At 43.0% G+C, this 27,882-nt stretch overlaps 1 protein-coding gene across 3 annotated transcripts in view; it reads right to left on the bottom strand.

Moving 5' to 3' along the window:
• Nucleotides 1-27,882, bottom strand: part of tprb (translocated promoter region b, nuclear basket protein) — a 113,650-nt gene that overhangs the window by 82,796 nt on the left and 2,972 nt on the right. The gene's annotated exons all lie outside the window — the stretch shown is intronic.

Raw genomic sequence — 27,882 nt, forward strand, 5'->3', positions numbered from 1 at the left:
ATTTTATCAGTACATCCCAGTTCCTATACTCAATGCTCTGATTTATAAGGGCCAACATACCACAAGCTTTCTTCACCTTCAGGGAACTATGTGCCACTATTCCTAGCTCCCTCTGTTCTACTACACTCTTAATGCCCTACTATTCACCATGTAGGTCCTATTTTGATTAGACCTACCAAAATGTAACACCTCACACTTATCTGCACTAAACTCCATCTGCATCTTTTAGCCCACTCTTCTAACTGGCCTAAATCCTTCTGCAAGCTTTGAAACTCTTCTTCATTATCAACACCTCCACCAATATTAGTATCATCCGCATACTTACTAATCCAATTTACCGCCCCATCATCCAGATCATTAATGTATGACAAATTATATCATATTGTATATAGATATGTTTTTGAAGGAGAGAGATTGTGGCAGTAGTGTAGGTTACAAACACTTCACAAAACAGATCTCATTTAAAATGCAAGAGCTCTTCTCAAACCAGACACTCTGGGCCAGGTGCCTTGGCAATAACTTTGAAGAACCCGAACTCAAGAGCCTTCACAAGTAGGTGTTAATTGGACATGCTGTGGAGAAATGGAGAAAGCAACAGAAAAATGGGCTCAAACTTGAATCCGGTGCTGCAATCTGTTTGGTTGCAGTTTGCTGTTCTAAGGTCATGTGGTTTTGCTAGCAGAGAGAGAGGAGACCAAACAGGCTTACAGGGGGGGGGGGGGAAAGAGAGTATGTCGACCCCCTCAACAGTAGGCAAAGCAGGATTCTTGTTCTTCAGGGGGACGCCCACCGCAGAACCCTGCTCTGCCTATTACCTTTCCTTCCAACTGTAATCCAACTACCGTCCTCCCAACTCTTTTAAGTGTAACATTATTCCTATAGTTACTATAGAAATGCATAACTATGACCAGACAATACCTACAAAATTCCTTCAATCTATGACCCTGGAACAGAAATGTAAACAAAAAAAAAATTCTACCCAGATAGATTTAATGCTCCTTAGATCTCATATCATCTCTCACAATCATCCTGATGTCATCCTTAATTAAGAGAGCAACCCCAACTCCCTTGCATTCCTGCCTATCCTTCAGTATCACCTGATATCCTTGGTTGTTGAATTTCTAATCATCTCCACACCAACTACATTCTGTAATGCCACTAAATCATACCACCTTGTTTTGATTTGTGCTACCAGTTAATTGACCTTATTTTTAATACACTTACAACCAAATTTTTTTTTAAAGAAAAATTAAAATTTATACAGTTTATATTGTATTTGACAAACTAAAACAGAGATACAGTGTATGCAAGAGCCAAAATGTGCAAATTTACCTTGTTAGTCAGTGTACCAGGGTCCATAGGCTGGGTGAAACCATCTTGGTTCCTGTGCGCATGTGGAAGTCTTCAGTTGGTGCATGCGCAAGAGTTAAGCGCCCTAACGATATTGAATTTGCGCCCTTAACTCTTGCGCTTACACCAACCGAATTCCAATACGAGAGATCTCCGCATATGCGCCAACAGAAGGCACACGCATGTGCACAGAAATCAAGATGGCTGCACCCAGCCTATGGACTCTGGGACGTCAACTAAAAAAATTCAGATGATGAAAATGACGCGAACTAACAAGGAAAGTTCAGATGAAAAGTTTGATTAAAAAGTTTGCTTTAAGACTTATTTACTCCATGTACGTGGGCAAAATTCCAACTTGCGTCCATTTCGAGATACGATCAATTCTTTCGACTCTATTACAGTCATAAGTTGGGAAGTACCTGTGCAGTACTACAAGAATTCAGATAAAGTGCCCTTATATTCTTTGTCCTTTTAGAAACAAATGATCTTTGTATTTTTTGAATTTGACTTTTATGTACATCACTCCTACTTTTCTAATTTTTGCTGTCCCCTTGCCCTATTAGTTTAAAATCTCTTCAACAGTACTGGCAAACAATCCCTGGAACAACTGATCCTTGTTGAGGCCAAATGTGGATTATCCAGTTTGTACTGATTTCTCCCCCACCCCACCCCCAAGAACCAGTTCCAATGCCCAAGGAATCCAAAATGCCCCTCCTGCAACACTGCTCAAATAACAATCATCCTAACTATTCTGCTATTCCTAGTCTGAAGAAAACATGGCACCAGTTGTACCACGATTGATAGAAGTACAACTTAAGTTATTCACCATCTCCCAAAATTTGGATTGTTCCACCTCATCCTGATTTTTACCCATATTGCTGGTATCTATATACTGTTACTCCTCCATATTTAGAAAGTTCTATATCAACTACAAAACATCTCTGAACCTTGCACCTCAAAGGCAACACACATCACCCACTTCCCAACAAAGTACAGGTATGCCTTTGAGCATTTGATGAAACCTACAAGCCTTGCCCATTTCAATTGAATGAGAAGTCGACCACAATGGTCTAAAAATTGGAATGACTGGGTAAGGATGACACATTTTCTTTCTCAACATGCTTAACGTAAACAAAGCCAAAAGATAAAATCAAGAGAATCTTCCTGTACCTTACAACTTCAAGATTGCTAATATAACATGTATTCTTGAATGCCCTCAAGAGTATTGCATAATAATTTAAAGACTGACAGTAGTTTATGGCAGAGAATTTGTGAACTAGGTCCTTCAATCACCTCTGGGATTAATAAGCAGTAAATCTCAATGGGTACTGCTGGTCGATGAATTAAAAATTATCTTACTTTGGAGGAGGTCCTGCAGTTCAAAAATCAGCCATGGGATCAGTGATACAGCCACACGAGCAGGCAAAAATATTGCTTCAAAGTGGTTTGACCAAAACAATGCAGTACTATTGTGATGCATTTGCCTCTGTTATGTGCTCACATCCTGTAGGCATAGAAACTTTTAAGGGCTGGACTCACTTGAACCAGTTGCTATCCAGCCACACATGTGCATATTAAAGGCTGGCAAAAACATTTTTCTCCAGCACATTTGTGCATTGCACTCAGCCCCATATCTGCAGACTTTCCTTGAAGGGCTCAGGTCCAAAACTTTCATAAAATAACTTTACCTCCTCTGGATTCCTCCAATCATTTTGTGTAGTAATTTCAAAAGATACAACATTAATGTAATTTTTAATCAACACAAACTATCCTCATTCAAATTGCTGTCCATAAGTGGATGAATCATGAATGTAAATGATGATACTCAATGCCAGATTCAAAAATCATCCAATTTACCACATTACCTGCATTTTTTTTCTCCTGAGTGAGATGCTGTGGCATTTCCAATTCTGTATTATAAAGTATATTTTATGCTCACAGGTTAGTCATTGATCCAAATCACATCTTCAGGATAACTAAAATCTCAAATAATTTCTTCAGCCAAGTTTAGAATTTAAATTTCTGCACGATTCTACACTTTTTTAGAAATACAAGACTAGCTGACTAAAAGTAAAGATAGTGTGGAGCATGATTAAAAGTGCCACCCTATTTTTAAAGACAGATGTATCAACGTTGCTGAGAGTGCAATGCAACTCTATTCGAAATTAACTAAAAATTATTTTTCAACAAGGACTTTCCTTTTAATTGTAAACTTTTCCAATGAAAGGAAGGAGCAAAACACAAATTCAATGTTTTTCTTTGGAGGTTTACTATGACTGAATGTGATGTGGAATGGGCACAGCCCAATTAAAACCAATGCTAGAATATACAACTTAACATAATGCAGCATACCAAATCTACATTATGGTTTTAGTTGATTTGTCTCCCTGTACCTGTAAATCAATATTTCCCCCAGCCATCTGTTTCCCTTCCAAATCATTTTGTGCTTTGTTCTAACACAAACTTGGGTGGAGCATTCCTCACCTTCTTCATCATTTGAATGTTGTTTGCAACATTTGTGATTTAATCTACCAGTCAGAATAATCAGTGCTGCTGATATGTCAAGGTCATCTCAAAATGATAAACATTTATGAACACATCAACATGAAAGTTCATAAAACAATGAGCTCTCAAATATTTAATGCATTCATGTTCATGTAGAACACTGAAAAGTAGACCACAGGTACCAGCCTTTCAGCCCAACTGACCATGACACCAATTTAAATAATCCCATTTATTTACATGTCTGAATCCCTCTATTCCTTGCTTGTTTCTGCCCAAATACCTCCAACATTACTTTCATATCTGCCTCTATCACCTTTGCTGACAATACATTTGAGGTACCCACCACTTTTGTGTAAAAACATGCCTTGCACATTTCATTTAAACGTTCCCCCTCTCACCTCAAGAAAACTGGATCAATGCCTCAATCTGATATACTCAAGTCATCCCGCAGCCTCAGACTCTGCAAAAAAGTTTGTCCAACCTTTCCTTTGAGTAAATACTTCCAATCCATGCAATATCCTGATAAACCCATTTATTCTGCACCTTCTCCAAAGCCTCCACATCCCTTTGGCAATGTTATAAATACAACCCAACTGAATTGCAATATGACTTCTCAACTTTTATACTCAATGTCCCAAATGACATGCGCCCCCGTATACAATACAACTCTGATTATCCAAAATCGGATTCTCCGAAATCTCAATTATCTCAAAACATTTTTTTTTAAATTTGGATAAATGATGATATCGGGGGCATGGCAAGATGGCATAGAACCAAGGCGTGGGTTCCGTCTCTCCCTGGCAGGACTAATTAATGCCCAAGTTATAAAGACGGTTTAAAAGTTAAAAAGTTTACCAGATGCATTATTAAGTGTTGGGCTGCAAGAAATGAAAAGGAAAAGGACAGAAGCAAAAGAAGTTACTTATTAAAGTTGTGGGTAAAAAGTGAAAAATCTGGGCCTAACAAACAGAAGAAGCACCACGATCAATTAAGCATGGAGCCAAAGCCACAGAGGATGTCTTCGGATCAACTTGAAAGAAGGTTGATGTCTCCAGGCATTCAGTCGGCTAAAGATGCCGCCAACATTGGTCAGGACGTTCGTGAACACAGCACCATCAGCGTGGCCAGAGTGGGGGTGGGGGTGGGTGAGTCAACCACGGCTGCTGTAGGCAGTGCTTCAACGTATGCCAACGTGCCAGCAAGCGCTCGCTATTACGCATTGGGCCTGATGAGCATGCGCCCAATGTCGCGTTTTCACGAGGTTCTAGATCGATTCCGTGCTGCAGGGGGACCTGCTCCACGCTGGACTGAAGAAGTCGGCCCGACATGAACTGGTGTTCATACACGCAGCAGGGCGGCAAAAGAGGATGTTCTAGTACCTGAAGATGATGAGGAAGAACAAATCTAATATTTGGATGAAGAAGATCAAGAACTGCTATTAATGGCAGCTGAAGCAATGGAACTACAGAACTACAAAAATGGCTTCTCCTTTTAAATCTGTTTTTTAACCTACTTCAAATCCTTCACCTAGACCTGATGTGGTTACATTGAAGAGTTAACAAAACAGAATGAAAACATTATCAAAACCAGTGGTTATATAAGTCATAATGTTGTTGAACAATTTGTTGATGCAAAAAGTAAAATATCTGATGTACGTGGAGAAATTGCTGCTATGAAAGAAGATCTTAATAAATGTTTGATTGCAGTGGATGAAGTACAGGAAATATGTAAGAATGTTGAAGACAGAATGGACCAAGTGGAAGAATCAGTATCTGGATGGGACATGCAGAAGAGTATGTTCATGCAAAAAAATTGACTCTTTGGAAAATCAAAGTCAAAGGAATAATGTAAAGATAATTGGTCTTCCAGAGGACTTTGAAGGTTAAGATCCTACAAAAATTTTTTGTAAATGGATTCCAGAAATATTAGGGGTGGAAGCATTTCCAGATGGATTGGAATTGGACAGAGATCACCAAGCGTTAAGAAGAAAACTTTTTCGAAGACAACCCCCGAGAGCAGTTTTACTTCGATGTTTAAGATACCAAGATCGGGAGACGATTTTGTGCCTTACTGTGCAGAAAGCTCAAATTGATCAAAATCCAATTATGGTTCAAGGAAGTAGAGCTTTTTCCAGATTTAAGTCAGGAGGTTATACAGCGGTGTAAGGAGTTTAATCAAGTTAAGACAGTGTTGTGGGAGAAGGGTTACAGGCTGACATTTAGATATCCAACAGTGTTGAAAGTGTTTTATTGGCCATCTCAGTATCGATTTTTTGAGAAAGCTCAAAATTAGAAAGCTAATTTTTTTACCAGATAAGCTGAGTTTTGATTTTTCTGAGAAATCAGAAATCAACATTCCGAAAGTCAAGAATGGTAATGGAAGTGAATTGAAGGTGGAGATGTTGCAGCTGATTGACGTGGCAGAAGATATAATAAAGCAGTCTGGACAATAAATTTGGGGCATTTTTTTTGAAAGTCCGGCCAGGGAGAGGTAGATGACCCTGCTGAATTCAAAGTCATCTGCCACTAGTGGTATCGACCACACCTGTTTGACGAGGGGGATACTGCTTAGCAGTTGGGGGGGGAAGGGTGGAGAGGGGAGGAAGGGGATTCTTGTGTTTGTGATTGTTGGGTTTTTTTTTCTTTTCTTGGGGGGATACTAATTTTTATTTTAGGTTAGTAAGAAAGGGTATTTTTCTTTTTTTTGTGGTGGTTTTCTTTTATTAGGTTTAGAGGGAGAGCCAGTTTTTATTGTAAGAGTAAATTGTGTTAAGTGCCAAAAGACATTGGGTTGGCCATGTGATTGTTTCATCTTTTAATTCCAAAGCTAGAGGAGTAGCTATTTTAGTAAATAAGAAAGTACCATTAACTTTGGATTTCTTTTTTGCTAATGCTGGTAGAATTTTAGTGGTGAATTGTAATTTTTTTTTCAGAAGTTTGGACTTTATGCACCAAATGAGGATGACAAAGTATTTATCAGATACTTTTTAAAATTTGAACCAATTGAATGGAAATATTTTGGTGGGAGGGGATTTTAATTGTTGTTTGGACACTTTGTTGGATAAATATCCATAGATTGTAAAGAGAACTAAAATGGCAAAAAGAATAATTGAGGTAATGAAAGATTTAAATTTAGGGAAATATGGACAAAATTGAATCCTATGGAAAAAGACTATTCTTTTTACTCTGCATGTCATAATTCATTTTCTAGAATTTATTTGTTTTTAGTTTCAGCTCCATTGCAAAGTAGATTTATACATGCAGAGTATAAAAGTAGAACGTTGTCTGATCATTCATTGTTGTTGGCTTCTTGTTTAGGTACTGACAACTTATCGTTGGAGATTTAATGAGATGTTATTAAAAAAACCTGAGTTTATTAAATATATTAGAGAACAAATTATTTTTTATTTACAAATGAACCAAGATTCAGTTTAGAGTAAATTTGTCTTATGGGATGCTTTAAAAGCATACTTGAAAGATCAGATTATTAGTTATACAGCAAGAATTAAAAAGCAATATTTGATTGAGAGTCAGAATTTGGAAAAAGAAATTGAAAGGTTAGAAAAAGAATTTCAGAATTCTACTGAAGATAATAAAGTACAATTATCTAAATTAAAGTTAAGATATAATATTTTGCAATCATGTAAATATGAAAAAATGATTCAAAGATCAAAGCAGCGTTATTATGAGTTAGGTGAGAGACCACAAAGTTTTGGCTTGCCAATTGAAAACTGAACAGGCATCAAAAACGATTAATACAATTAGGAAAAATTCAGAGATGACTTACAAACCACAAGAAATTAATGAGAGTTTTTTTAAAGATTTTAAGGAACTTTATACATCTGAAAGTAGGCAAAGTACTGAGCAAATTGATTTGTTTCTGGTCAATTTAAATTTACCACTATTGAGTGGGAAAGTTATTAATGATTTAGATAGTTATTTTATAGAATTGGAATTAAAGGAAGCATTGCAATCAATGCTGGGAGGAAAGTCTCTGGGTGAAAATGGGTTTACAGCAGAATTTTATAAAGAATTTAATGATTGTTGTTCCCGGTCTATATGAACTTTTGAAACAGGCGACCGAGATAGGTTCATTTCCAGAATCGTTTACAAGACCATTGATTACTGTTATTCCAAAGAAGGATAGAGATACATTAAAAGTATCCACTTATTAACCAATATCGTTACTAAATGTAGATAAGATTGTGGCAAAAGTACTAGCTAATAGATTGGCTAATTATTTGCCAAAATTAGTACATGTTGATCAAGCTGGGTTTATAAAAGGTCGATATTCTGTTGATAACGTTACTAAATTGATTTCTATAATTAATGCTGCTAGACAACAATTAATCAACCAATGATGGTGGCGTTAGATGCAGAAAAGGCTTTTGATAGAGTTGAGTGGAAATTTTTATTTAAAGTCTTAGAAAAATTTCAATTTGGACCGCTTTTTAAAGCTTTATATATCAATTCTACAGCACGAATAATAACGAATGGGCAGATTTCACCAGCTTTTACATTAACTCGCTCAAATAGACAAGGTTGTCCTCTTTCACCAGCATTGTTTGCTTTGGTAATAGAACCTCTTGCTCAGGCATTAAAATAGGTGAACAAGAATATAAAATTAATTTATTCGCTGATGATGTGTTGATATATTTAACATACCCTAAAGAATCTTTGAATGTGTTGCAAAATTTATTAAATCAATATGGTGTACTTTCAGGATATAAAATTAACTGGGAGAAAAGTGAAATATTACCTATATCAGATGAGGATTATACAGAATGTAGAGTGATTACTAAATTTAAATGGTCTAATAAAATTAAGTATTTAGGAGTTGTAGTTAATAGAGAATATCAGGATTTATATAATTTGAATTATATATCACTGTTCAATAAGATTAAAACTGATCTACAGAAATGGAAAGACTTGCCATTAACTTTAATTGGGAGAGTAAATTATATAAAAATGAATATTTACCCTTTTCAATCTATTCCATGTATGATACCAAAGAAATTTTTAAAAGAATTAAATAAAGCAATTTGATTATTTTTGTGGAAGGGTAAATTATCTAGGGTTTCTATGCATAAATTAACATGGCGATATGGGTGGGGAGGACTTCAATGACCACATTTTAAAAATTATTATGAAGCGGCACAGTTGAAATTTATTAATAGGTTATTTGATGTTCAACAACCAACTGTGTGGGCCAAAGTTGAATTGGCCCAAAATTTGAAAAAGAAATGAGTCAATTTATTTATAAATGGAATCCTTTATTGTTACAAAAATATAAATTACCAGCATTAAGGCATATATTTGACATTTGGTATAAGCGAGATCAACTTATAGGTTCTAAGGGGAAAATTTCAGTTAAATGACCGTTGTATCAGAATAAATTAATTCCGTTTTCTTTAAATAATTTTTATTTGAAAAATTGGAAATTGAAAGGAATAACTACTATACAGGATTGTTTTGAGGTGGGTAAATTTTCTATATTTAATAGATTACAAGAGAAATTTGGTATTTCTTCAAAATCTTTTTTGGCTCATCATCAAGTTCAAAATACAATTTGGTAAGGATTTAATTTTACCAAGTCAATCTAAGTTTGAGAATTTAATGGTTGATGAGGAAACAAAAGGGTTTATATTGAATATGTCTAGGTTGTTGCAGGAAAAGATGGAGAAAGTTGGGGTATATAGGATAAAGGAGAAATGGGAGAAAGATTTAAATATTGAGTTGTCTTGGGAGGAATGGTCAAATATGTGTACTGATAGTGTTACAAAATTAATTAATGTGAGATATAGTATGGTTAATTATAATTTTATCCATCAATTATATTTGACTCCTGAGAAGTTGAAGAAATATGGGTTTAGTTTAACAGATTTGTGTTTTAGGTGTGGAAAAGAGACAGGTATTTTTATGCATTCTGTATGGATGTGTAAGACAGTTAAAAAATGTTGGGAAAATTGATTTGTAAATTATGTGTTTATTGGGATATATGAATCCTGCTATTCCGGGATTGGCTGATAAGTCACAATTGGCGTTGTTGCGATTAGGGCTAGCGGTTGCAAGAAAATGTATAACGATAACTTGGAAAGATGATGTAGAATTGAATATACAAAGATGCCATAATGAATTGCAATCGTGTTTATATCTGGAAAAAATAACTTATAACTTGTGAAATAATTATCCCTTTTTTGTTAAAATGTGGAGTTTATATTTGGAATGTATAGCTATTGATTTTAAGTAAATGATATGTAAAGAGTTGGCACCTTGATTCATTAATTTTAAATGTTAAATTTTTTTTTATATAAGGCTCCAAGGGGTGGGGGAGGATAGCTGAGATAGCGTAGGTTGGTAGAGGGAGGGGGGCATTATAACTTTTTTTCTTGTATTTGTATCTGTAATTTTGTATTTTGTCTTTTTTTTGTAATGTTTTATAAAATTCTTAAATAAAATTTTCAAAAAAAAAAAAATGATGATATCCGAAACAAATCAGAAATCCTCATTTATCCGAATCTTTTTCAGTGCCAAACTGACTGTGGACTTCAGGCTCTCGGCAGCAGAAGTGGGGACCTCAGGGCCTCGGTGAGGAGGTGTCGGTGATCAGTGGTGGCCATAATCTTTTTGGTGGAATTAAACATTATTTTAATGCTTAAAGAGCCTTCCCTTGTTGTTTGTTGTTATTTAAACACTGTTACACGTGATTTGCTGTTGCTACTAGGCCAATTTTTAAAAATGACCAGTTCTCTGAAAAAACTGTTTATCCAAAATAGGCCCAGGCCCCACCATTTTGGAAAATCGAAGTTGTACTGTACTTTCTTTACCACCTAGCCAGCAGTCAGAGAAACAACCATCAAACACTGTCCTCTTCTTCACTTTTGTAATCCAATTTATCAGTTCACTTTTGAACTCATGTGCATCAGGTCAATCCTGCCATTAGAGACCTTGTCAAATGTTAACTGAAGTCCACATAGACAATATCCTCTGCCCTAATATCCCTGATCATCTTCTACACCTCTTTGAACTCAGTTAAGTTTGAGACACTGGGCTTTCTTTCTACCTTTCACAAAAATATTCAAGCTTTTCCAAGTATGAGCAAATCCTGAACCTAAAAATCTTTTCCAGTAATTTCCTCACCAAGGATCACAGGCTTGTAATTTGTTTGACCTGTTACCTTCCTACAAAGGAATATAAGGGAAGTCACAAAATGGAGTAGTGGCTGGTCAAGGAAAACCAGCCCTCCATGGAGAAAGTGGGGAAAAAAAAGTTTAAAAAGCAAAGCAGAACAAAGAAAACAGAGAAGTTCCAAGATAAAGTTAACAAGAAGATCCAGAGGATGGCTCCGAAAGAGAAGATCAGAACGACAGAGAAGGAAGAAAAACTCTGGAAAGAAAGGAAGGCCTTACCTTTCACAGGAGCAGGGAGCTCCCTCCAAAAGGTTGGCCCAACTCCCGAAGCCGGTTAGCAGCCAGTTTGGCAGTGATGTCTCCTGGGGCGGACGACAGAAAAGGCTTGTGGAGCCAGAAAAAGAAATGCGACTGCGCAGTACAGCAACAATGCCCATGGGAGCAGAGCCCGGCAGCGGGATGCGGCAAAAACAGCTGAAGGAACCAGAGAGGCGACATAGATGGAGGAGGAAGCACCAGGAAGTCAAGAAGAGGACCCAGAGAAGAAAGACTAAGACCCACATGGGAAAACAGAAGGTAAAAAAAACAAAAGCAGCCAATAGAGAGAGAATATTTTGATGAACAAATAAAGACACTAATGGACATCTTAATGACAGAACTTAATACAATTTTTAAAGATGGAAAAGGCAGAATACAGAATGCAGAGAATGGAATTTGCCATAGCAGAGATAGGAAAAAGAGTTGATGAAGAAAGAGGGGAAGCTGTGAAAATGGAAATGAATGAACTAAAAGAAAAGCTGGAAGATGGAGACAAAGAAATTAAGGAGACAAGATTTTCTATCTCAAAAAATTGACATTTTGGAGAATTATAGCAGATGCAACAATATAAAAATAGTGGGTGTGAAAGAAAGTGAAGAAGGAACAGACATAAAAGGATTTCTGAAAAGATGGATCCCACAAATCTTGGGAGTGGAAGAACTCCAAGAAGAAATAGAAATCATTGACACCAAAGCCGCAACCACATCAAAAGCCGCGCTCTATATTAATAAAGTTGCTATGATACGCAACGAGAGAGAAGATATTGAAGGTGGCAGAGGATAAAGTGAAGGAAAATAAAGAACCATTGGAATACAATGGGAACAAAAATATTTTTCTACCCAGACATTAGCTTTGAAACAAAAGGAGTTCAACTTGGCAAAAGCGGTATTATGGAAAAAAGGCTACAATTTTGTGCTATGACATCCAGCAGTGCTAAAGGTATTTATCCGTAGGGAGCAGAATAGACTGTTTTCAGATCAGAAAGAAGCCCACTTTGCAGAATGACTGCCAAACAGACAACGAGATGAGGGGTATTAAAAAAAAACTGTTAAGACAATGTATAAGAAATAAGTTGAAAAATTGATAATGTAAATACAGATGTTTAATGTTGAAAAAGATGGGGGGAGGAAAAAAAGCTTTGTTATATTTTTAGAAAAAAAATAGTGTTTCTCTGGGGGAGGGCTGGGAAAGGGGGAAGCTCTACCACTGTGAACTCTGTTGACGCTTGCGGTCATTATCACAACCCAGGTGGAAAAGGGAGTTGTGGTTGTCTTCTAAGGAGTAAAAGCCAACTCAATACAAGGGGGGGGGGGAGGTTTAATTTTTTTTTATAAAAACAGTATATTTTTTTGTTTTTAGGGATTCTTTTTTTTGTTAGTCATGTCGTCGTATGCTAGAAAGAGTAAAAATAATTTAAAGAGGGATTCTGGAAAAAAGGAGATGAAGGGGTTGAAGAGGCGAACGAGAATTGAAAATGGGGGAACAAGATTGAATTATATGAACATAAATATTAATGGAATTCACAACCAAATTAAAAGGAAAAGGTTATTGACATTACTTAAAAAGGAGAAAATAGACATAGCATTTATACAAGAAACACACTTAACTGAGATAGAACATAATAAATTAAAGAAAGACTGGGTAGGTCACATAGTGGCATCATCATACAACTCCAAAGTCAGGGGAGTAGCTATACTAGTTAACAAGAATTTGCCAATTAAGATAAAGGAAGTAATAACAGAACCAGCAGGTAGGAATATAATAATGAAATGACAGATTTACTCAGAATTCTGGAATTTGCTAGACATTTATGCACCTGACGAAGATCAGAAATTCATGCAAGACATCTTTCTAAAGATAGAAGATACACAGGGGCATATCATACTGGGGGGGGGATTTCAACTTTAATCTAGACCCAGTGAGAGAGAAAACTGGGAAGACAATCAATAAAAAGAAATAAAGTTACCAAATTTACGCTAAAATCAATGCAGGATATGAAGTTAATTGAAATATGGAGGAAACAACATCCAAAAGAAAGAGAGTATTCATATTATTTGGACAGACACAAGACCTATTCAAGGATACATATGTTCTTGTTGTCGGTGCAGATTCAGGGAGAGTTTGAAGGACTGAATACAAGGCAAGACTTTGATCTGATCTCTCACCCTTGTTATTAACATTCGAATTAGAGGATATTCCACTGAAAACATTTAGGTGGAGGCTAAACCCTATATTGTTAAAAAGGCAGGATTTCAAGGAATATATTGAACAACAAATGAAAACACATTTTGAGATAAACACAGTATAAATTTATCTTTTACTGACTCTATGGGACGCAATGAATTAGTTATACGACTAAAACTAAAAAAAATACAACCGGGAAGTAGAACAGCTGTAAAGAGATAGTAACTATAGAAAAGGAATTTGTGAAAAGAGAAGATACTGAGAAAAAGAGAGAATTGGAAGAGAAAAAATTAAAATACGAAACACTACAAACTTACAGAGTGGAGAAAAATACTATGAAAACAAAGCAAAGGTATTATGAATTAGGAGAGAAAACTCACCAAATATTGGCCTGGCAACTTGAATCAGAACAAGCAAAAATAACTATTTTAGTGATAAGAAAAGCAGATCTCATAGAACCCATTAGAGATAAATTAAAATTTTTAAAAATTCTACAAACAACTGTATCAAACCGAAAATACAAGGAAGAATGATAAAATTGATGAGTTTTTATTCAATATTGAACTACAACTACAAATTGAAGATCAAAATAAAATGACAGAACCTTTTAAAATTTAATATAGGATATATTAATGAAATTACCAAACAATAAAACACCAGGTGAACATGGATTCTCTATAGAGTTTAATAAAGTATTTAAGAACTTATTAACCCCACCACTTCTAGAAGTAATGAAACAGGTGGAAGAGACCCAAAATCTTCCTGAATCATGTAAAACAGCAATAATTACAATAATTACCAAAAATGGGAAAGGATCCACTGTCGCCAGCGTCATATAGACCAATATCCTTACTAAACACAGATTACAAATTAATAGCAAAACTACTAGCGAATAGAATGACTGACTGTGTACCAAAATTGGTAAAGCAGGATCAAACTGGATTTGTTAAAAAAAGACGAGCAGCAGATAATGTCTGTAAACTTATTAATTTAATCCATGTAGCACAAATGAATAAAACGCCCATGGTGGCAGATATGCTAGATGCAGAGAAAGCCTTCGACAAGGTAGAGTGGAACTATTTATTTAAAGTGCTACAGAAATTTAAATTACCAGAAAAATGTATTAATTGGCTTAGAGCACTGTAGAATGGACCTTTAGCAAAGATAGTTGTAAATGGATATGTGTCAGATCACTTTAAATTGAGCAGGTCAATGAGATAGGGATGTCCACTGTCCCCTTCCCTGTATGCCTTGGCAATAGAACCATTGGTGGAGCTGATAAGGAAGGAATCTAGGATAAAAGGAATAAAAAATAAAAGAAAAATAATTTCAAATCAGCCTATTTGCGGATGATATGATATATTTAACAGAGTCAGATAAATCAATAAAAAGGATATATATGAAACTCAAAGAATATGGAGGGATATCAGGATACAAGGTTAACAGTAATAAAAGTGATGCCAATGAACAAAGTTAATTATACAGAATGTAAAAAAGAATCTCCTTTTAAATGGCAAACACAGGCTATACATTACCTTGGTATCAGGATAGATAATAACCTAAACCGCTTGTACAAATTAAACTACAGTTACACGATCCATTATCCGGACATCTAAAATCCGGAAAGCTCCAAAAACCAGTAAGTGGAGAGAGACGGCCGAGGGGCCGGCGGTTGGGGGAGACGGCCGAGGGGCCGGCGGTTGGGGGAGACGGCCGAGGGGCCGGCGGTTGGGGGAGACGGCCGAGGGGCCGGCGGTTGGGGGAGACGGCCGAGGGGCCGGCGGTTGGGGGAGACGGCCGAGGGGCCGGCGGTTGGGGGAGACGGCCGAGGGGCCGGCGGTTGGGGGAGACGGCCGAGGGGCCGGCGGTTGGGGGAGACGGCCGAGGGGCCGGCGGTTGGGGGAGACGGCCGAGGGGCCGGCGGTTGGGGGAGACGGCCGAGGGGCCGGCGGTTGGGGGAGACGGCCGAGGGGCCGGCGGTTGGGGGAGACGGCCGAGGGGCCGGCGGTTGGGGGAGACGGCCGAGGGGCCGGCGGTTGGGGGAGACGGCCGAGGGGCCGGCGGTTGGGGGAGACGGCCGAGGGGCCGGCGGTTGGGGGAGACGGCCGAGGGGCCGGCGGTTGGGGGAGACGGCCGAGGGGCCGGCGGTTGGGGGAGACGGCCGAGGGGCCGGCGGTTGGGGGAGACGGCCGAGGGGCCGGCGGTTGGGGGAGACGGCCGAGGGGCCGGCGGTTGGGGGAGACGGCCGAGGGGCCGGCGGTTGGGGGAGACGGCCGAGGGGCCGGCGGTTGGGGGAGACGGCCGAGGGGCCGGCGGTTGGGGGAGACGGCCGAGGGGCCGGCGGTTGGGGGAGACGGCCGAGGGGCCGGCGGTTGGGGGAGACGGCCGAGGGGCCGGCGGTTGGGGGAGACGGCCGAGGGGCCGGCGGTTGGGGGAGACGGCCGAGGGGCCGGCGGTTGGGGGAGACGGCCGAGGGGCCGGCGGTTGGGGGAGACGGCCGAGGGGCCGGCGGTTGGGGGAGACGGCCGAGGGGCCGGCGGTTGGGGGAGACGGCCGAGGGGCCGGCGGTTGGGGGAGACGGCCGAGGGGCCGGCGGTTGGGGGAGACGGCCGAGGGGCCGGCGGTTGGGGGAGACGGCCGAGGGGCCGGCGGTTGGGGGAGACGGCCGAGGGGCCGGCGGTTGGGGGAGACGGCCGAGGGGCCGGCGGTTGGGGGAGACGGCCGAGGGGCCGGCGGTTGGGGGAGACGGCCGAGGGGCCGGCGGTTGGGGGAGACGGCCGAGGGGCCGGCGGTTGGGGGAGACGGCCGAGGGGCCGGCGGTTGGGGGAGACGGCCGAGGGGCCGGCGGTTGGGGGAGACGGCCGAGGGGCCGGCGGTTGGGGGAGACGGCCGAGGGGCCGGCGGTTGGGGGAGACGGCCGAGGGGCCGGCGGTTGGGGGAGACGGCCGAGGGGCCGGCGGTTGGGGGAGACGGCCGAGGGGCCGGCGGTTGGGGGAGACGGCCGAGGGGCCGGCGGTTGGGGGAGACGGCCGAGGGGCCGGCGGTTGGGGGAGACGGCCGAGGGGCCGGCGGTTGGGGGAGACGGCCGAGGGGCCGGCGGTTGGGGGAGACGGCCGAGGGGCCGGCGGTTGGGGGAGACGGCCGAGGGGCCGGCGGTTGGGGGAGACGGCCGAGGGGCCGGCGGTTGGGGGAGACGGCCGAGGGGCCGGCGGTTGGGGGAGACGGCCGAGGGGCCGGCGGTTGGGGGAGACGGCCGAGGGGCCGGCGGTTGGGGGAGACGGCCGAGGGGCCGGCGGTTGGGGGAGACGGCCGAGGGGCCGGCGGTTGGGGGAGACGGCCGAGGGGCCGGCGGTTGGGGGAGACGGCCGAGGGGCCGGCGGTTGGGGGAGACGGCCGAGGGGCCGGCGGTTGGGGGAGACGGCCGAGGGGCCGGCGGTTGGGGGAGACGGCCGAGGGGCCGGCGGTTGGGGGAGACGGCCGAGGGGCCGGCGGTTGGGGGAGACGGCCGAGGGGCCGGCGGTTGGGGGAGACGGCCGAGGGGCCGGCGGTTGGGGGAGACGGCCGAGGGGCCGGCGGTTGGGGGAGACGGCCGAGGGGCCGGCGGTTGGGGGAGACGGCCGAGGGGCCGGCGGTTGGGGGAGACGGCCGAGGGGCCGGCGGTTGGGGGAGACGGCCGAGGGGCCGGCGGTTGGGGGAGACGGCCGAGGGGCCGGCGGTTGGGGGAGACGGCCGAGGGGCCGGCGGTTGGGGGAGACGGCCGAGGGGCCGGCGGTTGGGGGAGACGGCCGAGGGGCCGGCGGTTGGGGGAGACGGCCGAGGGGCCGGCGGTTGGGGGAGACGGCCGAGGGGCCGGCGGTTGGGGGAGACGGCCGAGGGGCCGGCGGTTGGGGGAGACGGCCGAGGGGCCGGCGGTTGGGGGAGACGGCCGAGGGGCCGGCGGTTGGGGGAGACGGCCGAGGGGCCGGCGGTTGGGGGAGACGGCCGAGGGGCCGGCGGTTGGGGGAGACGGCCGAGGGGCCGGCGGTTGGGGGAGACGGCCGAGGGGCCGGCGGTTGGGGGAGACGGCCGAGGGGCCGGCGGTTGGGGGAGACGGCCGAGGGGCCGGCGGTTGGGGGAGACGGCCGAGGGGCCGGCGGTTGGGGGAGACGGCCGAGGGGCCGGCGGTTGGGGGAGACGGCCGAGGGGCCGGCGGTTGGGGGAGACGGCCGAGGGGCCGGCGGTTGGGGGAGACGGCCGAGGGGCCGGCGGTTGGGGGAGACGGCCGAGGGGCCGGCGGTTGGGGGAGACGGCCGAGGGGCCGGCGGTTGGGGGAGACGGCCGAGGGGCCGGCGGTTGGGGGAGACGGCCGAGGGGCCGGCGGTTGGGGGAGACGGCCGAGGGGCCGGCGGTTGGGGGAGACGGCCGAGGGGCCGGCGGTTGGGGGAGACGGCCGAGGGGCCGGCGGTTGGGGGAGACGGCCGAGGGGCCGGCGGTTGGGGGAGACGGCCGAGGGGCCGGCGGTTGGGGGAGACGGCCGAGGGGCCGGCGGTTGGGGGAGACGGCCGAGGGGCCGGCGGTTGGGGGAGACGGCCGAGGGGCCGGCGGTTGGGGGAGACGGCCGAGGGGCCGGCGGTTGGGGGAGACGGCCGAGGGGCCGGCGGTTGGGGGAGACGGCCGAGGGGCCGGCGGTTGGGGGAGACGGCCGAGGGGCCGGCGGTTGGGGGAGACGGCCGAGGGGCCGGCGGTTGGGGGAGACGGCCGAGGGGCCGGCGGTTGGGGGAGACGGCCGAGGGGCCGGCGGTTGGGGGAGACGGCCGAGGGGCCGGCGGTTGGGGGAGACGGCCGAGGGGCCGGCGGTTGGGGGAGACGGCCGAGGGGCCGGCGGTTGGGGGAGACGGCCGAGGGGCCGGCGGTTGGGGGAGACGGCCGAGGGGCCGGCGGTTGGGGGAGACGGCCGAGGGGCCGGCGGTTGGGGGAGACGGCCGAGGGGCCGGCGGTTGGGGGAGACGGCCGAGGGGCCGGCGGTTGGGGGAGACGGCCGAGGGGCCGGCGGTTGGGGGAGACGGCCGAGGGGCCGGCGGTTGGGGGAGACGGCCGAGGGGCCGGCGGTTGGGGGAGACGGCCGAGGGGCCGGCGGTTGGGGGAGACGGCCGAGGGGCCGGCGGTTGGGGGAGACGGCCGAGGGGCCGGCGGTTGGGGGAGACGGCCGAGGGGCCGGCGGTTGGGGGAGACGGCCGAGGGGCCGGCGGTTGGGGGAGACGGCCGAGGGGCCGGCGGTTGGGGGAGACGGCCGAGGGGCCGGCGGTTGGGGGAGACGGCCGGGCAACTAGAAGGGGGTGGGGGTGGATACGGCAGCACAATTCGGGTAGGCTTTCCGAAATCCGGAAAAATCCAAAATTCGGAACACACTGTCCCCCAAGGATTCCGGATAAAGGATAGTGTATCTATAATCAACCATTAATTTAAAAAGAGGAAGATTTAGAGAATAGGAAAGAGCTGCCGTTAACTTGAATTGGGAAAATAAACTGCATTAAGATGAATTTATTTCCACGGATACAATATCTGTTCCAGACGTAACCAATTCCCTTGATTGAGGAATTTTTTTGTTTACAGGACTAAAGAAAGTAATAAGGAAATTTTATGGAAAGGTAAAAAAAAAAAATCAAGAGTAGCATTAGAAAAACTTACATGGAGAAACAAACAATAAGGGCTGCAGTTACCAAACTTTAAAAATTATTACAGGGCAGCACACTTAAGATATTTATCAGATTTTTATCAGATGGGAAAAAAACCGGACTGGATTAGGATAGAATTAGGTAAATTAGGAGAAAATGTCCTGGAACATGTACTTTATACAACAAATCACCAGTATTACTTCATATATTTAAAATATAGAAGAGAATACACCTGGAAGGAAAAAAGATAAATAATCAAATACCAAAAATGTTATTGACACAAAACACCTGAATCCCTTTTACAATAGATAACTTATTTTTCAAGGAATGGGCTAGAAAAGGAATCAAGAAAATAGGGGAAATCATTTATTAACATTTGAGCAATTAAAAGATAAATACGGAATAACACAAGGTACAATGTTTGCATATTATCAGTTGAAAACTTATTTAAAAGATAAATTGGGAAATAGCTTAAGACTACCAGAAAGTAGCAGCTATGAATAAGACAATGATAGTAAAAAAATTCATAACAAACAAGTATAAAAAACTGCAATACAAGGAAGAGGATAAAACAAGGTATAAACCTAAACAAAGTTGGGAAAAAGATTTAAATACAAGGATGAAACATGGGAGGATGATACAATATAACTGGCTACATAGACTATATATTACTCCTCAGAAGTTAAAAGAGTGGGACCCAACAGCATCAGATAGATGCTTCCACTGTAAACAAAAGACTGGAACAACATTACACACAATTTGGACATATTCAAAAGTGAAAACTTTCTGGGAAGATTTAAACCTAATATTAAACAAAATTACAAAAAATAATATACCAAAAGATCCAGAAATTTTTCTGTTAAATAATTTAAGAGACAAAACACTAGGACTAAAATTAGACAGAGCCCAAAAAAAATTTATTATGATAGCGCTCGCAGCAGCAAAAAAGTGTATAATGAGAACTTGGAAAATGAAAGCAAGCCTAAAAATACAACAATGGTACACAGAAATGAACAAGTGTATTCCATTTGAAAAAAAATACATACAATCTAAAAGATAAGTATACATTATTTGAACAAATTTGGGAACCATACATAAAATTTTAGAAAATCCCAACCTCAGACCTCCATCTCTTAAGTGATATGAATACAAGCACGACAAGATTTAAATATGTAAAAGTAGACGATATGACTTCTTTTCTTTGTTGTTTTCTTTGCTTTGTGTTTTATTATTTATTGATTTTTGAAGGGGGGTGGGGAGGGGGGGGAGAAAAAAGAAAAAGGAATGTCACTGTGCATATTTTAATGATGAACACTTGTATATATTGTTACTGATATGATTCATGGTGCAAGAAATCAAAAATTACAAAAAAGGGAACAACATTAACTATTTTCCAGTCTCAGATCTCAGTCCAAGGACCCAACAGTCTCCTCCCCAGGAGTTGAACATGAAAGTCTGCAGATACTGAATGAAGTAAAAACAATGCTGAAAAATCTCAGCAGGTCAAATAGTGTATATTATATAACAAAAGATTCATAATCAAGGTTTCGAGTTTGAGCCTTTCATTCAAGAAATTAGTTAAATGTCGGCAATTGCCCAAACAAAATGATGGGGTGGGGGGAGGAGCACAGTCCAATGGACAGGAAATAATAGGTGGATAAGGGAGCGATGGAAGAACAGAAAAAAGGAGGAATGCCTCAGTGAATGGAGAGGGCAGGGAGTGGAGAGTTGGAGGAAAGACAGGGATAGAGGGAGAGTGAGGTAGCCTAGCAGAAACCAGAGAGGTCAATGTTAATGTCATCTAGTTGAAGAGTGCCCAGACATTGCTCCTCCAATTTACTGTTGGCTTTGGTTTGGCAGTGCAGGAGTGAGGTACAGAATTGAAATGGTTTGCCACGAGGAGATCCCAGTCATTGATGCAGACAGAGCGAAGGTGCTCAGCGAAGTGATCTCCCAATCGATGTTCAGTCTCTCCAATGTAGAGCCCACAACAGGAGCACCAGCTGCAGTACTCGACTTCCACAGATTCACGTTGTTTCACTTGAAAGTACTGTCTGGGGCCCCGAATGGTGGTGAGGGAGGTGGTGTGGTGCAAGGGTAACACTTCGTGGTGCTGCAGGGGAAGATGCCAAGGCGGTGATTAGTGGATGAGGAGTCACAAAAGGATAAGTCCCTATAGAAGCCAGAGAGAAGGGAAGATGTGTCTGGTGGTGGGATCATGTTGATAATGACCGAAATTGTGGAGGATGATGAATTCGATGCAGAAACTGGTGGGTTGGTAGATGAGGTCAAGGGGTGGGGTGGGGTTCTGTTTTTGTTGGCAGAGGGGGCATGGGCAGATGAGGAGAAAATGGAGGCGAAGCAAGTAAGGGCTGAGTTGATGATGGTGGAAGAGGAGAAGCCATGTTTTAGGAAGAAGGTCATCTCAAATGATCTGGATAGGAAGACCTCATCTTGGGAGCAGATACAATGTGGACAGAGGATTTGAGAGAAAGGAATAGAATCCTGGCAGGGGACTGGGTGTGAAGAAGTGTAGTCAAGGTAGTTGTGAAAGTTGGTAGATTTGTAAAAGAATCTGTTGAAAGCTCGTCTCCCAAGATGTAGACAGAGAGATCCACAAAGCAGAGAGTATCACCAGAGATGGACCAAGTGAATTTGATGTCAGGGGGTTGGCAGCAAAATTAATACAGTTGATGACTCACAGGTCTATGAGGTAGCCCCAATGTGGTCATTAATGTTGCGGAGAAAGAGTTGAAGAGCTTTGACTGAGTTAGCTTGCAGCATGGATTGGTCCACAAAGCCAACAAAAAACATGGAACAGCTGGGACCCCAGACCCATCAATATCCTGAGATTGATCTCTTTGGGTCTGGGAACATATACACCTTAATGCTTTTGAGGAGGCCCAAAATAGAATATCAACATCGGACTCAATGATCACACCATGAAAGTTATTCTCCTTGGTAAATACTAATACAAACTACTGCAACCAGAGAACATTGCAACACAGAAACAGGCCCCTTCAGCCCTTCTATTTTTTCCCTACTCCCACTGACCTAGACCCAGTTCATAGCCCTCCATCCCTCTCCTATCCATATACCTGTTTAAATTCTTCTTAAATGTTAAAATTGAGTCCCTATTCACCACCTCAGCTGGAAGCTCATTCCACATTCCCACCTCTCTATATGTGAAGAGGTTTCCCCTTACATACCTCCTCCCCTAAACTTTTCTCCTTTCACTCTGAACCCAAGTTTGTATCCAACCTACCCACAGTGGAAAAACCCTATTTACATTTACTCTGTCTATCCCCCTCAATTTTAAGTACTTCCATCAAATCTCCCCTCTTTCTTCTACACTCCAGGGAATAAAGTCTTAACCTGTTTTCCCTGCAACTCAGTTCCTGAAGACTGGGAAACACCCTAGTAAATCTTCTCTGCACTCTTTCCATCTTATTGATCTGTCCTGTAGTTAGGTGACCTAAACTGCAGGCAATATTCCAAATTTGGCCTCATCAATGTATCATACCAGCTCCTATTCTCAAGTCTGCTAAAAGCTCTCTTTAGAACCCTGTCCACCTGTGACACCATTTTCAGGGAATTATGTATCTGTATTCCCAGATCCCTCTGTTCTACCGCACTCCTCAGTGCACTTCCATTTACCATGTCCTTTCAAAATGCAACACCTCACACTTGTCTGCATTAAATTTCATCTGCATTTTTCAGCCCAACTTTTCAGGTGATTCAGATCCCTCTGCAAGCTTTGAAAACCTTGTTTGGTGTCCATATTGCCTCCAAACTTGCTGATCCAATTTATCACATTGTCATCAATATCACTGATCTGGAGGACAAACAACAATGGTCCCACTAGTCACAGGCCTCCAGTCTAAGAAGCAATCATCCACCACTTCTCTCTGGCTTCTCCAGTCCCACCAGTCAAATCCAGCTCACTACTTAATCTGAACCTTCCTGATTAACCTCCCATGTGGGACCTTGTCAAAGGCCTTACTAAAGTCCACGAAGATAACATCCACAGCCTTTTTTTTGTCAACTTTCCTGGTAATCCCCTTGAAAAACTAAGATTGGTAAAACATGATTATCCCTATTCAGTTTCTGGCTATTAAATAATTGTATATCAAATCTCTAAAAACACCTTCCAATAATTTACCTATGACTGACATCAGGCTCATCGGCCTATAATTTCCAGTGTTCCTTTTGGAGCCTTTTTCTTTTTAAACAGAAAAAATGTGAGCTACCCTCCAATTCTCTGGCACCACACCCATGGCTAAGAACATTTTAAATACTCTATCAGAGCCCCTGCAATTTCTAGACTAGCTTCTCTCAAGGTCCGAGGGAATATCTTCTCAGGCTCTGTGCATTTTCTACCCTTTGCTTTCAGGCAGCAAGCAGTTCCTCCACAATTCCATAACCTCACACACTCTGTGCCTGTTTCTTGAGTGAATACTGATAAATCTCATATAGGCTCTCATATTTGACAAAATTTATCATAATCATCTCTCATATGGAAAGAGGTATAAGGAATTATCAGTTGACTCAATTAACTTTAGAATCAGCTTCTTCTGTTTACAATGAATAATTCTTTATTTGACAATTGGAATGAAAAAGGTATACAGAAAATATAAGATTGTTTTAGAGATTCATTGTTTATGACATTTGATCAATTTAAGGAGAAATATGGGATAATATACAATACAATATTTGCATATTATCAATTACAATATTTTAAGGAAAAAATAGGAATGAATTTGAGACTTCCAAAATATAATTAATTTGAATATAACAGATACCTTTATTATTCAAAGATTTATAACTACTATATATAACAAAATACAAGAAATAAAGGAAAAGAAGGATTTGTACAAAACTAAATTGAAATGGGAACAGAATTTAAACTAATTCAAGAAGAGAAATATGGATGAAATTATGAAGAGATAGTGTAAAAAAAAATACAAATAACACTAGATATAAAATGGTTCAATTTTTTATAGATACACCAAATGTATTATACACCATACAAGTTGAATAAATTTAATTTGAACTTTTCTGCTCAATGTTTTAGAAGTAAAATGTTAGTTTTTTTTGCAATCAGTATGGTCGAGTGAAAAAGTAAAAGATTTTTTGCAGAGAAATGTTTTATTTTAGAGAACATATTAAAAGTATAGATTAAATTAGATCCAAGAATCTTTTTGTTGGGCAATTATATATAATGAAGATACTAAGCTGGAATTACATAAATATCAGAGATTTTTTGAGTCTAGCAATAGTAATAGCATGAAAGAGTGTAGATAAAATGTGGAAATTGGAAAATAATGGTAAAATAGAAGAATGGTTTAATGAAATAAAATATTGCCTCCCATTAGAAAAAATTCTTGCGTTGCCTTTGAAGAAATGTCCACCCACACGAACATCAGGTCATTTTGCAGGCAAGACTCAAACTGGGGGGCCTCCATGAAGTCTCCAAGACCCTGGCACCAGTCTCTCCAGTAACTTCACTGCTAGTCACACTTAAAATGAAGTAGTCTTGCCAAGTGAACTCCACTGTTAGTCACAATCAAAATGAAACACTTTGCTTCCCAAAAAGACCCTCATGGCACAGGTCAATCCACCGTGAAGTCCCAGTCATTCACAGAGAATGCTTTGCTCTGAATTCCACACAAATGGCTGGCCACAAGAGCTGCTTCAAAAGCTTGTGTTCTCTCCAGAAGTCATAATGTTTCTCCCTTGCAGAATCACAATGTCTTGCAAATATATTGAACTTAAAACAGTCTGTGACAAGCCTTCTCTCAGTTCTTCCAATGTATCGAATTATCACTGGGCTGTGATTTGTGTTGTGCTTGGTGCTTGTGTGAAATGTTCAATGTTAACTGTGACCAGTCCTTGCTGTCTATACTATCCCTTACAGTGATAATCCCAGTTTACTAAAATGGGAGCTCATAATACACATCTTTTCCCTTCTCCACTCTCCTATTCTGCTCTGGCACTCGGGTTCCCATCCCCCAGCAAATCTAATTTAAACCCACCAAAGCAGCACAAGCAAACCTGCCCGCAAGGATATTAGTCCCTTTCCAGTCAAATGCAAACCGTCCCATTGGAACAAGTCCCACCAATAATCCCTCCTGCACCATGTTTTTAGCCACGTATTAAAATGCACTGTCCTCCTATTTCCAACCCCACTAGCACGGGACACAGGTAGCAATCCTGAGATTCCCAAGAGGTCCTGTCCTTCAACCTTGTGCTTAATTCCCTGAACTCTCCTTGCAGGACCTCCTCACCTTGCCTAACCATGTCATTGGTCCCAATAAAGACCACAACATCTGGCCACTCACCCTCCCTCCTTAAAATGCTGTGAACTCTATCTCGGACCCAGGCACCAGGGAGGCAACATACCATCCAGGATACTCAATCTCTTCCACAGAACATCATCTGTCCCCCAACTATGGAATCCCCTGTCACTGCAGCTCTTTGTCACCCTTCCCTTCTTAGCTATAGGACCAGATTCCATGCCAGAGACCTAATCGCTGTTGGATGTCCCTGGTAGGTCTTCCCCACCACCTCTTCCCCCCACCCCCCCCCAATAGTATCCAAAATTGCATACTTGTTATTGATGGGGATGGCCACAGGGGTGTCCTGCACTGTCTAATTCCTTTTCCCTCTCTTCACTGTCACCCATCTACCCTCCTCCTCATTTAGGACCTTAACTAATTCCTTAGCCTTCAGGCATAGATTCTCCTTACCCCTGAATAAACCTAACCTTTCCTGACTATTTGTTTGTCAGACATACAGCCTTGCAAAGGCCATTTCATGATTTACTGTTAGAGTACATACATGACATCCCTGAGATTCTTTTTCCTGCAGGTGAGGCAGATTACCAGCTATTGGTAACCAAAAAAGCTAGACAAAGTACACATGTAAACAGATAAACAAAAAAAAATCAGTTTGTTTATAATTCTCTTTATTACAGTCAAAGAAGTGAAAAGACTCCTTGAGTTTATTGTTGAGTTTGGTAGCGGAGGGGGAGCTGCTGTTCCTGAACCTGGTGATGAGAGGGCTTGTGGCATTGATACCTCTTCCCTAATGATAGGAGCAAGAACCATCAGGAAAGAGGTATAGGCACTACAAGACTCTCATCTTGTGCTGGATGGTGTGGATCCTTGATTGCTGCTGCTCTCCAGCAGCAACGTTCCCTGTAGATGTTCTCAATGGGTTTTGCCTGTCATGTCTTGGCCATGTCCTGAGCTTTATGCTCAGGGGTATTGGTGTCCCCATACCAGAGGATGATGCAGATGGTCATCACCCTTTCCACCACACATCTATAGAAATTTGCCAGGGTTTCTGATGTCATACCAAACCTCTGCAAACTTCTGAGGAGGGTAGAGGAACCTATGTACTTTTTTGATGATGCCATTGGGGTTTTGGGTCCAGGAACAATCCTCCAAGATAGGGACTCCAAAGAACTTAAATTTGCTCACTCTCTTCACCTATGATCACACACCGAGCTCTACACCATTTTATATAACCAGTAACACATGACTGAAGGTTTCATTTCGGTTAAAGAAAGATCCAATCAAGTGCCAGTTAAAATCCTATGGGATACTGGAGCAGCCCAATCACTTGTATAAAGCAGATTGTTGGATCAAGAGGTGGATTATATGCTCAAAAATGACATCATCCGAAAATCAAGTTCAAATTGGAGTTCACCCTGTTTTTTGGTGCCAAAACCAGATGGCTCAATTAGGTTTTGTACAGATTATCAAAAGGTAAACATGATGACTAAGACTGATGTGTTCCCCATTTCCAGAATAGATGATTGTATAGATAAGGTGGGAAAGGCTAAGTTTCTTACAAAGACTGATCTCTTAAAAGGATATTGGTGTCTTCCTTTGACAGAGAGATTTCTGCATAGCCTTCACAATCGTCTTCACTTTAATGTTTCTCAGGGGAATAGCCTCTGGAAACCTTGAAGCTGTGCACATGAGTGTTAACAAATATTCATTTCCTGCTTTGGGTTTTGATAATGGGCCAACACAATCTACTATCACTTTTGAGGAGGGCTCCCCGAAAGCAGGGATGGGTTGTAAAGGTGGTCCTTGATTAGGCTTGCCCACCAGTTGACAATTGTGACAGGTTCTACAAAAGTTCACAACATCCTTTCTTAATTTCTGCCAATAAAACTGTTTCTTTATCTCTTCTACCATCTTCTTCACTCCAAGATGACCTCCTAAAGGTGTACTATGAGCCAACTTTAATATTTCATTCCTTTAAGTTTTGGGAATTACAACTTGCCTTACTACCATCCAGTTTTCACTGGCAGGTATCATTTGTGGTCTCCACTTTTTCATCAATATTTCATCTTGAACAAAGTAACCTACTGGCACAGTTTCAATTTCCTGGTTAGACAGAATCTTATCTCTTATCCCAGCAATATCAGGATCATGCTTTTGTCTAGCTATTAATTCTTCTCTTGAATTCTTCTCCATCGGGCACACAAAACTCAAAACGGTCAACCAGTTTACCCATCTCGGCTGCACCATTTCATCGGATGCAAGGATCGACAACGAGATAAACAGACTTGCCAAGGCAAATAGCGCCTTTGGAAGAATACACAAAAGAGTCTGGAAAAACAACCAACTGAAAAACCTCACAAAGATTAGCGTATACAGAGCCGTTGTCATACCCACACTCCTGGGGACCTCTACCGGCATCACCTACGGCTCCTAGAATGCTTCC

The sequence above is a fragment of the Narcine bancroftii genome, chromosome 5 (assembly GCF_036971445.1).
Source record: "Narcine bancroftii isolate sNarBan1 chromosome 5, sNarBan1.hap1, whole genome shotgun sequence".
In the NCBI taxonomy this organism is placed as follows: domain Eukaryota; kingdom Metazoa; phylum Chordata; class Chondrichthyes; order Torpediniformes; family Narcinidae; genus Narcine; species Narcine bancroftii.